At 29.2% G+C, this 11,749-nt stretch overlaps 1 long non-coding RNA gene across 5 annotated transcripts; it reads right to left on the reverse strand.

Annotated features, from left to right (window-relative positions):
- Nucleotides 1-1,185: 1,185 nt before the first annotated feature.
- LOC112776966 (uncharacterized) lies at nucleotides 1,186-5,240 on the reverse strand. Of its 5 annotated transcripts, none has more exons than XR_003190235.3 (8): nucleotides 4,925-5,240; nucleotides 3,975-4,030; nucleotides 3,791-3,877; nucleotides 3,284-3,541; nucleotides 2,831-3,144; nucleotides 2,077-2,154; nucleotides 1,602-1,967; nucleotides 1,186-1,519 (listed from the first exon to the last, which is right to left on the reverse strand). It is a non-coding gene; the product is annotated as an uncharacterized lncRNA (long non-coding RNA). The 5 variants fall into 5 exon arrangements; XR_003190233.2 differs by having other exon boundaries at nucleotides 3,236-3,541; nucleotides 4,925-5,196; XR_003190236.3 differs by having other exon boundaries at nucleotides 3,236-3,541; nucleotides 3,975-4,111; nucleotides 4,925-5,159.
- Between the last annotated feature and the right edge of the window lie 6,509 nt (nucleotides 5,241-11,749).

Raw genomic sequence — 11,749 nt, forward strand, 5'->3', positions numbered from 1 at the left:
TTAAGCACATGTACGTGTTTAAAGTATTCTTTTGGTAACCTAGTTAACCTATATATGTTGACATATGAGAACTATATCTCTATGTTGACAATGCCAATGAAAAAGGGTGATGAGTAGGACGACAGAAACATGTGTTTCTAAATTTTGAGAGAAGAGTTAACTGATGATGAGTCTGAAAGTTTGAAAAGTATTGGGAGATGGTAGTGATTTGAAATATATTTAATAGTCGTCTTTGAATCTGAGGTAGAATAGCTTTTCTATTATTTCTTCCCTTGGTTTTTTTGAGCCAAGTGACTATGTTCAAACTTTAATTTATTTTACTTTAAATGATTCTATCTCTTTTGGTCATTCATTTTACTTATTTTAAGAAAGATAAACTATTATGTAAATATTTATAATATTAGTAAATCCATCTATAAAAATACAAAATTAATTTTATATTCATAAAAAATGAATTTTTTTGATAAAATTATCTGAATCCTAAAAAATTATAAAAAATTTTAAATTATTCTTTAACCTAACTCCAACTCTAATTGTATTATATGTCACTACTACATATTTGACTTTTACTAACATTTAAAAAATGTTACCAAATCATATTAAAATGTTACTTATGTATATTAGTAACATTTTAACAAATGTTAAATATACCCTATGTTACTAAAGAATTTTATTAACATTTTTCTAAAGATTTAATAACATTTAATAAAAATGTTGCAATAGATCTTTTATAGTAATATTATGAGAAATGTTACAATAGACCATTTTTGATAACACATAAAGAAATGTTACAATAGATATATTTTGTAACACTTAAAAAAATATTACTATAGATATTTTTTGTAACACTTAAAAAATGTTACAATAGATATTTTATGTAACATTTAAAAAAATATTACCATAGATATTTTTTGTAACACTTAAAAAAATATTACCATAAATATTTTTTTGTAACACTTAAAAAATATTACAAAAGATCTTTAGTAACATTTTTTAGTTATATTATACTATTTTTTATTTTATATTATACACAATATATACTAAAATTAATTACTACAACATGAAATATTTCATTAAATTCACAAAATAAAATTTTTATAACCTCTTTCATTGATCAATAACCATTGTACAAGTTTGCTTCGTGATGCAAATAAAATGAGAAAAGAAAAAAAATACTTATAGCACTTAAACTCAATGAACATTCCATATAAAAAAGAAAAGAAAAAGTGATACATAGTACATAAAAGACTTAGTTCTTATACTAATCCTAGAAAAATGTATTTATCAAACACGTCTTGGTTCACTCCTCATTCAATATCAACATACAATTCACAAAATAAAACGATAAAAAAAAATTAATGAAAACTTGAAGATTCGACAAGAACAGAACTTGCTTCCCTCTATGCAGACCCATTTTCATGTGCAGAGCTTTATGTGACATAGAAGATGTTGAGTCACTGACTTTATGCGACAATCTCAGACATAGATAGGATCAATGTGACCACTTGTTAAGCAATGCCTAAAAATAATTTGAGAAACAATCATAAACTGCAAGAGCCAATAAAGTCAGGTAGTTATAAAAAAAAAGAAAACAAAGTTACCTCCTTCAGACCAATATTTTGATAAATTTCTGTCAAATTGTTGAAATCTTTGTAGCCAAGCTGGACAAGTTCCTTCATAAAGATTCTAGGAGAGCTTTGAAGCACTTTCAAATCATCAAAAATCAAGTACATGGCTTCTCCTTTAACAAATGCTCCATCCTAATGACGATGAGTAACTTCACTACTGGAATCATTCACCATTATCTTTAGTTCTTTGTCCATCGGGTTCTCACATTTGATGCAAGTAACACCTGAAAAAGCACTTAACAACAAAGAATTACTTCTCTTATAATAGTTACTACAATGTTTGGATGTTCCTCAATGAGTTCATGTTAGTGAACTGCAGAAATGATAGCCCCACATAAGCTGAAACATGCAAAGAGCAATTGTCATTAAAAGATAGACGATTGAAGCATAGATAGGCTCCAATGAAATCGAAGGTGAAATGAATTAAACGGTTGTAGCTTATACTCACCTACAAGACCAAATAGAATGCAGTGTGCAGCTGCAAAAATAGGTAAGGGTATTGATGCAAAGAAAGCTCCAAATTTTCCTGAAGAGGTATATTGTGCTTTGTAAGAAAAAAATCATGAAATAAACTGTCAAAGTAAATTCTTGAGCAATAGAAGAAAAAATGTGCCTAATTAGCCTATTAAGCTGTAATGAGGAGCAAAGGGATAAGGATCATATATTTCCAGCTCAATTCCTAAAATCATGTCTATGTTTACTTTACTAGTCATGTTGATTTCAATTGATTAAATATTGTGTAGATTCTTAAAGCACAGTTGGCATGAATAAGAATAACAATACATAATGAAAAGGTATGAGAAACATGAAAAATAATTGACTATCGGTTGATTTTACACCAAAAAACTTAATTATTAGAATTAAAAGCATATAGCAAGGAATGGAACCTCAATAGCGGTAAGAAATAAAAGCAAAGAGTTCAACACACATATAGCAAAGAGTTCAACAAGTGAAGGAGTCACAGCATTTAGTTTTAGATAATCTTATTAATTTTATTCAACACACATTATCCTTATTCAATTATTCAAACATATATATATATATATAAAACGCATGAAATACAGCAATAGTGTAGTTAGATATTTAGATGTAATACTTTTATTTTTTGAAAAGAAAAGGTTATAATCTTGCTAATAGGGAATAACTGTATCTTTTAAACTAACTAATATATATAGTAAAGTAAGTGAAATGTGGAAGATTACCTTGTTCAAATAGTTTCTTCAAATACATCATATAACTACGTTGTGCAGCAGCAGTCATCAGGGATAGCATGGAGAGCATCCTCTCAAGCACTGCAATTACATTCGGAGCAAAATCCTCTGTTCGGCGTTGATTCTTGTTCTGATTGTTGTGTTTGGCATAGTGATCGCAGCTGTAGAAATAGAGTTAAGAAACGAAGAGAGTAGCGGCCACAACAGAGAGCGGTCGGAGGTTCTGGAGGCCAGGGGCACCGATTCGGTGGTGGTGGTGGTGTTGCACGTGCCAGTCTTGATGCAACTTTGTATGCCCCAGTTGACTGTGAAAGGTTTTTCCTAATTTAGTTAGTCAACTATGAAGCTCAAGTATTGATACAGAATATGAACATGATATAAGAAATCCCAAGATACCATAATAGTTACTATAAGAAGGAATGAGATCATCTCTAACCCTCTTACTCTTCCTTCTAGTTAACTTAGGAACATTCTTCTTAAGAGGGTGAAATGGTTGAAATGGCATCTGTGAGCCTTTCTTGAGAAGCTTGAAGAAATCACGCCATTGGTTGTTAGCATTTGAACCACCACTTCCTGGTAGAGTCTCGGAATCAGAAGTGCTTGCTTAACAAGTGGTCACCCCATAAGTTGTTCGAATGCTGTCCCAACTGTTAGGATATCATCATAACTACCTGACTGGGTAATTTTCCCTCGCTCCATCACCTAGAACATGTTTTGTGACATTTGACATGAATTAGTCTCTAATATGTAATGGAATATAACACTAAAATTGTATCAAGTGGTCAAGAGAAAGCTAAAGAGTTTAACAAAAATGCTACATCTTGACCCAAAACATTAAAATGAATAACCTATGCTTTGTTTCAAATTTATATCATTCACTTAAGTCAAACTTAACCAATATGAGATTAAATGACTCACGCTTGAAATCTCAACAAAATTGAGATACTTTACCAGGATTTTATCAACTTCTGAGAGAAACTTCACTTGATGAGTCACTAGAATGATTGTTTTTTCCCTAAGAGCTGTAATAACTCATTCCTGTAATTTCATAAATGTAAAAAACATTAGTTTATTTCAAATATATTAGGTCTATAGTTTTGTTGTGATTGAGAATCCAAAGTGAAATCTTTCTTACATTGAATAAATGAGCAACAGTGTGCACATCAACTGCACTATGGAATGCCATTTAACCTGTTGTGCATATCATTAGTCTCAAGCAAGCATGATTTACAAGACCTGAATTTGTATAAGCTGAAACTCAATGAACATTACCTACAATGGAAGAGGGAAGTGTTTTTAAAAGAAAGTGGTTCTGCCCCAACAAAATCCCACTAAGAGAAATGCCTCAAGTTCAAATCTCACTAATCCCTCAATTGAGTTTGATAACACAAATTCAACTCATACTCTTTAAATAAAGCAAGAATAATCCAAAACACATTTGCACTTTTTATGCCATAAAATAAATTCTTTGTTATTCATAATCATTAGTCTCTTTTATTATTAGAATTTCCTTATTTTAATATATAACAGAAATTCAATGAATTCACATCATTTAGGAATATATCTCAGCAAGTTCTATTCAACTTAATTGCAAATGAATTTATAGGAATGACCAATAGGTATAAGTGTAACATGTATGGTAAAAAAAAGTATAACATGCATACTGATTAAATCTGCATATGAATCTATCTCTTTTTTTGCTTTCTCAATTAAACCAGATTTGGAATATGAATCTATCTCTTTTTTTGCTTCCTCAATTAAACAAAAGACCGTGTTAGCAAGGATGGAACGAGATCAGGCTTTTCCTAAAAAATAACCAAATGTCAAATAAGGAGAATACTTATGATGGAACAATCTAGCTTGAGATTAGAACATTTAGGCTTGCAAGCCACAGTTGCAACAATCACATTAGGTTAAGCACAAAAACAAATTCTAAGAAAGAAAAAAAACAGAGAGAAACAAGTGCAGAAAATTGAATATGAACTATAAGGATTGAAAGATTCAGATCTCAATCAAAATCAGCAAGGGATGAAAAATTAAAATCAGATTGAATCGAATGAATTAAAAAAAAGAGAAAATCCTTACCAAAATCGGATTGAAATCGAGAAGAAGAATTGGAATTTAGAGAATGATTCACGCTGAGACCATAAAGCCTTGACCGAGAAGAAGAATATGATCCGATTGAGGTTAATGATTGGGATAAACTTGATTGAGAAGAGAACGGAAATTCGATCGGTAAGAAGTGGAGAGTGAACGAAGGGCTTGTTTGGGTGAGCTTCTAAGAAAAGATCTTTTTTCGAGTTATCTTTTTTTAAAAGATCTTATAGAGAAGTAAAAGTAATTTTATGTTTGGATATCTCATGTAAAAAGGTCTTTTTATCAATCAATTATGTTTGGGTATAACAATATAAAAGTACTTTTTTGTTTATTTATTACATGAAAAACATCTTTTTTTTAAGAAAAAAGATCTTTTAAAAAAAGATGTAAATTACAGCTTCTCAAAAAAGATCTTTTTTTTATTTTACTAGTGCTTTTACTTTTACTACTAAAAATTTGCCAAACACGTTAAAAAATAAAAAAAGATCTTTTTTCATTGAAAAAAGATCTTTTTTTAACAAAATAATGGCGCCCAAACATGCACGAAGTGTGATGAAAGTGGCTCTATTTTAGACCCGTGAAATGTGACCGAAAAAAAAAAAAAGAGAATCATCACCCCCTTGGTATATTTGGTGACATTTCTATCTGATTTTTTTTTTGTTTTTTTTAAAAAATATCTTTTCTAACATTTATGAATAAATGTTGCTAAAGGTGTAATTTTATTAGTATAGCTAACATTTTAAAAAATGTTACATAAAAAGTGTTAGCAAATGTCTAAATTTTAGTAGTGTGTTCTCAATTCTCAATCAACTATTACCACCGTCGTTGTCGTCGCCATCACCGCCAGCCGGCTCCACCATACATTCAACAAACTCATTTGACATTCAATTGACCAATACATTCAACTAATCCATTTGTTCCGATGATTCATTCAGGTCTAATTATTATTTCCTTTTCCCACAACATTTTTATCCATTAAGAAATATGTTTAGTTTAGAGTTCAGCACGACAAAATTAACAGATAATTCACTTGGTAGTTGGAACTATTCATTCTTGTGATATAAGTGTATTTGGGTTTGAATGGGAAAGACTATCATTTGAAATATGAAAAATGGCAATTGGAGGGAGAGTGTATGGAAACAACGCTAATATTTGAAATGTTTGTTTCGTTGCTAATATTAAATTTGACAATGTAGCATCTTCTTGTTGTTTTGCCTTTGAAATGTTTCTCCTGGTGGTGGAGAGAGAGAGAGATACGAAGAGCCGAAGAGTAAAGTTGGAAGTGAGTCGAGTTGAGTTGAGCTAGAGTAAGCTCAAGTTCGGTTCACAAAAATTAAGCTTGGCTTACGGCTCAACTTATTAATAATCGAGCCTATTTCTTAAGTTAAAGTTTGGTTCACCGAAAGCTCATGAATTAACTCGAGTTCACGAGTTAGCTTAAATAACATGAACATAATCTATAATTTTATATCAATAAATTATATATAACTTTTATATATATATATATATATTAAAAAATATTAATTTTGTACGTTGTGTATCTATTAATTATGAATTTTTTATTTATGTCTTATATCAAAATCATATAAAAAATAATTATAAAATTCTAAATAAAAACATTAATATATGTAAAATTATATATTACTATTTTAGTATTTATATGTATATATATAATATTAAAAAGTATAAACTAAATGTATATAAGATATATATATATATATATAATCGAGCCAATTTACGAGCTAATGAGTTAAGCTTATTCAAGTTTTAAGTTTGTCTCATTTAATTTATGAGTTCAATTATAGGCTCAAGCTCGGCCCATAAGCTCACGAGCTCAACTTATCGAACTATTAACAAGTCAAGTTCGAACTGGTTCATAATAAATTGGCTTGACTCACTTCTAATCCTACTTGAGAGAGAGAAATTAGTTGTAGCAGTGGTGAATTTAAAATTGGTGACCGAGTAGAATTAGAATTTGAATGAGGTTACAGAAAAATTTTAAAATTTGTAATGTTTTTTAGTTTGAATATGTAAAGAGAAACTCATTTTTTATTAGTATAAAATTAGTTTTATTTTTTGGCAATAAAATTTATTAGCATCTTAAATATTTGTTGATAGAAATGGTAATTTATAAAAAAAAAATAAAAACTAAGAATAATAAATCTTACTACAAATTAAATGGGAGAAGAAAACATGAATAACAATAACTTTGTTTATTCAACAATGCAAACCTATATTTGTTAGTATATATATAAAGAAAATCACCTCTTAACTACATTTACATTATTTCTCTTTTCACTAAATTTTTTGTCCAAATATGCAAAGTCACCTCTCAACTACACATTATTTTTTCTTTTTCGTACAACTTAGTAAAATACAATGCGGTTAATATGTGTCTTTAATTTGTTTATTCCACAAACCCAAACAAAACTATTTTGTTCAAATATCACTTTTTTTAGTTTAAAACTTTGCTTTATTTTAAATTAACAAAAGTTAAAATTTATAGAAAAAGTTGTGCGTGATTTTTAGGCTAATTTTGTAGATATGAAAAAAAATTATGTGTAATTCATAATAATGATTAATTGGTGTATTTTTTTATATAATTTGTTTTTTAATTTTAAATAATTAATAAATCGGACCCTCAAATTTAAAGAATAATAAAATTGGTAGAAAAATTTAAAAGTCAGATTTCCTATGTTCACAAATTGGATCATCGAATTTGTGTTAGAATAATTTTTTTCTATCGTAAAACAAATAGGAGGATCCGATTTGCATATTTAAAATTTTTTTAATACTAAAATATAAATTTGAGGGTTGGATTTGTATGTTTAAAAAAAAAAAAACATTTGCAAGGTAAAAAAAATTAAAAGTTATAAATCTGACCCTCAAATTTATGCTCTTCACATAAAAAAACACATTATTTAAAAACACCATTGAAAATCCAACACCAAAATTAAAAATCGTGATTTTTACTTATAGATGTTTAAAATGCTCACAAAACTACTAAAAACCGAAACTGACGTCATAAGCCCTATAGACAAAATTATCCAACTACTTAAAAATTAATTAAAATTTTTAAACTATTCTTCCTAATCCTAGACCCTACAAAAGTAAGAAGACCAACATATTTGGAGTGATTTTCAACTACCTTAGAATGATTTAAAGTCTAAAAGTGGTCTCTGAAGTTGCACTCGAGTTTTAAAGTGGTCCCTGAAGTTAATAGTTACCCAATTTCATCCTCGAACTTGCACTCCAGAACTCATACTAGTCTCTAAAACATTTTCCGTTACACTAAAACAGCGTCGTTTTGTATTATATATATATAAGAGCATCCCCCTCCCCTTCCCCTTCCCCTTCCCCTTCCCCTTCCCTTTCCCCAACGCTCACTATCCTTTTCCTCTCATCTTCGACATCTCTCTCTGGCCACCCACCAATGCCCGTCTCAGCTTTTTCTTTCTTTTCACCAAAGTATGCATCTTTTACCTCTTAAAACCACTTTTCGCTTCTTGAACTTCTTGCTTTCTTCATCAAACACACAAAGAAAAAGATAAAACAAGGAGAGGAGAAAATCAAGGAGAAGAAGAATAGGAAGAGGAGACAAAAAGGGGCAGGCCAGCGGCGCAGGGTGATGCTCTGTAAGTGATGATGAGGTCGAAGGGAAGAAGCAGGCCAGCGGCATAGGGTGGTGGAAGCGGTGGCTAGTCTTGCGCGAAGAGGAGGAGAAAAACAAGGAGAAGAAGAATAGGAAGAGGAGGGAAGAAGAAGGGGTCATGGGGTGGTCTCTGGGGTTGCTAGCGGCTGACAGCTGGCGGCTTGGGAAGGAACAACAGAGGGAGACGTCGCAGTAGTCTGGGTTCGACGGCGGCGCTCGGGTGGTGGTAGCCAGCAGCGAGGTTGTGGAGAAAAGGCGCTGGCTTCAATGGTCCAGTGGGTTGCGCCGGTGGTCCGCGACGTTGCCGGCGGAGAGGGAGGTGTCCGCTGGCAGTGGCTCGTTGGCGGTGGAAAAGTGATGATGAGAAGTCAAGGAACACAAAGAATATGAGGAAAAGAAGAAAAAGAGGAAGGAAAAGAGGAACGGAGGGGGAGGTCCAGGTTTTTTATTTTTTTATGAATATAAAACATCGTTTTAGTGTCTCAATGAACGAAAAATATTTTAGGGACTAGTATGAGTCCCGAAGTGCAAGTTTAAGGATGAAATTAGGTAATTATTAACTTTAGGAACCACTTTAAGACTTGAGTGTAATTTTAAGAACTACTTTAAAGCTTAACTCCCTTAGAATACATCTACTCTTGCACTATGATACTAGATGTATTCAAGCAAAAGAGATTTTTTATTTGTGCAGAGTTAGATTTACTAGCTGGAATAAAATTTGTTGGCATGTTTCGGGAATCAACCTAACTTCTTCTCATCCCTTTTAAAGATGAAATATTATCTTCTGCGAAAAAAAAAATAATAAAAAAATAAAAAAATAAAAAAAAATAAAAAAGATCACTAATTTCTAATGTATGCGCGATTTTGATGCTTGTATCAATTTTATCTGATAGTACCTCTAATGTGGGCAACAAAATTAAATAATTAAGAACTGGTATGAAAATTGTAATGTATGGTAAACATGAGTTCAATTGAAGTCAAATTTTGAATCTTGCAGACCCATTAGACAACTAATTCTTTCAATATGACGTTATTGGCGAATATGTAAGAGAAACTAAATTAAATTAAAATTAAAAAAAAATGAAAAAACAAGAAAAAGTAGAGAGATAGAAAAAGGTATTGGATGTCTCCTCTTTATAGTATGTTCCAAATCTATCTCAGAATCCGTTCGTATCCTAAATTTTTGGAAGGGACATGGTTGCAAGTGAAAAAACACTTTAACAAGGGTTAATATTCAAATTCGTTCTTAAAAGATCACGTGATTTTTATTTTTGTCTCTGAATAATTTTTTAATTAAATTAGTCCCTGAAAAGATAAAATATAAGTCAAATTAGTCCTTTCGTCAGTTAAATGATGACGTGTCACGTTAAGTGACACATGGCATCACTTGACATGTAAAAAAGTTTTTTATAGTCAAAATAGTCTTTGAAAGTCCAGACGTAAGTCATTTTCATCCCTCAAATTTTAAAAATTAGTCAAATTAGTCCTTATATAATTTTTTATTTTTTCTTCATAATATTAAATTTGAAATATTTTTTGATACTATTAATTTTAATAGAAATGTAATTGACAAACAAAACATTAATTAGTAATTGTATCTTTTCTTCTTAAAAATTTTTTCAATAAAATTATCTCTCTCCTTTTATTCTTCTCAAAATCTCTCTTATTCTTTTCTATTCTAAAACATTTTTCTTACATTATTAGATTTTGCTGGAATATATATATATATATACTCAAAATTGAAATGTATATATTTATTAACCTAAACAAAGTTATATGCTCAAAATTAAAATTTATGTATGTTAACCTAAACAAAGTTATACCACTATTTTTTTTCTACTACATCTTTTTTTTTCCATTACGGTATTACTTACATATAGGATGTAATGGTAGTGATACTTAGAGTCAAAATTCAAGAAGATCCACAAATTTTGCTTCAATTCCAAACTTTACAAAAATATTGAAAATTTGTTGCTTTATTATTATTATTATTATTATTATTATTATTATTATTATTATTATTATTATTATTATTATTATAAACGAATTGCTTCTTAAGCGTAATACGTGCAAAGATCGTAATAAATTTTTGTGTTTTATATGTTTGAGATAGATTATATAATTTTTCTTTTAATTTCACAAATCAATGAAATAAAATGAAATAGGAAACATTATACCTATGCATAACACAGGCTACTCCGCACTAGTACATTATATAAATAGATATGTTTCGTATTAAAATAAAATTCCTTTTGTTTTAAATGAAATATTTAAAAAATTATATTAGAATATTAAGATTTAAAAAGTGATTCCATAATTCAGTTTTTCAATTATTGAGTTTTACTATATAAATTAAACAATAATAAAAATTATAATTTTAAAAAATTTAAAAGATTTAAAATTTAAAATAATTACTATATTATTTAGTAAAATTTAAAATATTAAATTTTTAAATATATAATCAACAATAATTTGATAAACTCATTTAAATAAAAAAAAATTCACATAAAAAATTACAATTTGAAAATGTAAAATTTTAAAATACAAATGACAAAATAATTTTATAAAAATTTAATTATTTTTATTATTTTATGTAAAGAGAATTTTGTTTATTAAGGTTTAAAAAATAATATTAAAATTAGTAGTATCAAAAAATATTGTAAATTTAATATTATAAAAAAATTATATAAGGACTAGTTTGACTAATTTTTAAAATTTGAGGGATGAAAATGACTTACGTCTAGACTTTCAAGGACTATTTTGACTATAAAAAACTTTTTTACATGTTAAGTGACACATGATTTGTCACTGACCTGCCAGGTGGCATGCCACGTGGTACTTCACGTGACACGTCATCATCCAACTGACGAAAAGACTAATTTGACTTACATTTTATCTTTCAGGGACTAATTTGATTAAAAAAAATCATTCAGAGACGATCGCGTGATCTTTCAAGACTAATTTGAGTATTAACCCCAAGTTCAAGTATTCAACTAAGTTTTAAGTGTTAACTATGGCAATCTACTTTTTTTAATTATATTTATAAGAAATTTTCTATAGGGAAGACTTTTTAGTTACAAAACATGCGTTGGGGGCTAGGCCCAAATATTAGCAGGGACAAAATGTGTGTGAATAGAATTAGACTCTTAATCTTCTAGAAT

The sequence above is a fragment of the Arachis hypogaea genome, chromosome 19 (genome assembly GCF_003086295.3).
Source record: "Arachis hypogaea cultivar Tifrunner chromosome 19, arahy.Tifrunner.gnm2.J5K5, whole genome shotgun sequence".
Taxonomy (NCBI): Eukaryota; Viridiplantae; Streptophyta; class Magnoliopsida; order Fabales; family Fabaceae; genus Arachis; species Arachis hypogaea.